The sequence below is a fragment of the Myotis lucifugus genome, unplaced genomic scaffold (genome assembly GCF_000147115.1).
Source record: "Myotis lucifugus unplaced genomic scaffold, Myoluc2.0 scaffold_32, whole genome shotgun sequence".
In the NCBI taxonomy this organism is placed as follows: domain Eukaryota; kingdom Metazoa; phylum Chordata; class Mammalia; order Chiroptera; family Vespertilionidae; genus Myotis; species Myotis lucifugus.
In genome coordinates, this window is record NW_005871080.1 from 8,438,831 (window position 1) to 8,440,706 (window position 1,876).

Genomic DNA, 1,876 nt, shown 5'->3' on the forward strand with positions numbered 1-1,876 from the left:
TCTTGAATCTATTACAGCTCATCTTAGGTCTTCTAAAATAACCCATCCTTGAATTTAGCTGAGAGCAACAAAGAACTGTGCACCTGGATTGTATGACATCGCTTTTGCAACCTCCCTCCCACCCCACTGCCACCACCACACTGCCTGGGAGAGCAGCCATTACCTACTCATGATTTGGTACATTGCCCTTTTTCTATGTTGAAAAATGTGAAAAGATGTAACCCAAAGAAACATAGAATAATACCTAGTGTGAGGACACTGTTCATAGTGCTAATTAAGAATATCCTTGGGAAATAAGAATCTTTTATCTCAGTGCCAAGAAAAAGTTTGCTTGTGTTGAGTCACTTATATTGTTTTTATATTTTGGATGTTATGGATCATGCAATGGATTTTATTTTCCTTTTTACATAGCCTGCTGAAAAGCTTAGAATTAACTGTGATGCCTACCTGTAACAAGCATTGCAGAATTGCCTTATTTATTTAAAACATCTTCCTTGTGGTCAATAATCTGATTCTGGTTCAAAAGAGAATAAAAGTATACTAATATTTTAAAATAAGATAAACTGTTTATATTGATAACGAAAGTGTTTCAGGGTGCTGTGCAATGAGATGAGATGATCTCCCATCGCCCTTTGTATTTCTACACAATCTCATAGGAGGTGGTCTGGCCTAATAGTTCAGAAATGTGCCTGGAATTGGACAGGATTTTGATTCCCAGATTCTTGATGTTTCAGCTGTGTTATCTTGGATTGGTGTCCTATTTTCTTTAAGTATCTCTTAAGTATCTGTTTCACAATACACTCAGCCAAGGCACAATCTCCTTTCCTCTACTCAACAGATAATGCTCTGCCAAAGGTGACTAGTGGCCTTCTAATGGACATATTTAAGACTTCAATTCTTAAAATTATAATCTTTACTATTAGGAGATAGTGCAGATTATAATTTGATTAAATGAGGATCTGATTCAATGAGATTTTTAACAAATACAGATTCAGGGCAAAAGTAAGTTACAGCTGTTTGTATGAAAATAATGCAATAATTAATAAGTAATAATACAAGAATAAACTGTTTTGCATACTCACAAATGTAAACCTACTTTGCCACACCCTATATTCAGTATCCCCTTTACTTATACATATATTTAACACAATGACTGATACACACCATAGATTTAAATTATGAGATGATATAGGGTAACATAATACTATAAAAATTATTCAACAAATGATAGCTTCATTACATTATTCCTCTTCCTTGCCATTGTCACTCTTCCATGCATGAGCACTGGGTGAGTTGAATCCATTCCCAACTCATCCAGATGGAGCCCCCTAAGGAAATGCAATCTTCATTGATGGGCAATTGTATTTATGTATTTATTTATTTTTTATTGATTTCAGAAAGGAAGGGAGAGGGAGAGAGAGATAGAAACATTAATGATGAGAGAGAATCATTGATCAGTTGCCTCCTGCAAGTCCCACACTGGGGATCGAGCCTGCAACTTGGGCATGTACCCTGACCAGGAATTGAACCCATGACCTTTTTGGTTCAGAGGTGCATGCTCAACCACTGAGCTATGCCAGCTGGGCGATGGCCAATTTTATATACAAGATAATAGGACAAGTTTTATGGGGAAACCACAGGTTATGAGATCAGATATTTTGAAAAACACTATACAAAACAAAGTAAAAACTAGTATATTTTTTAAAAATATATTTTTTAAAATATATTTCAGAGAGGACGGGAGGGGGAGAGAGAACTAGAAACATCAATGATGGGAGAGAATTATTGATCGGCTTCCTCCTGCACACCCCTCACTGGGATTGAGACCACCTGTGCCCTGACCTGGAATCGAGCCATGACTTCCTGGTTCATAGGT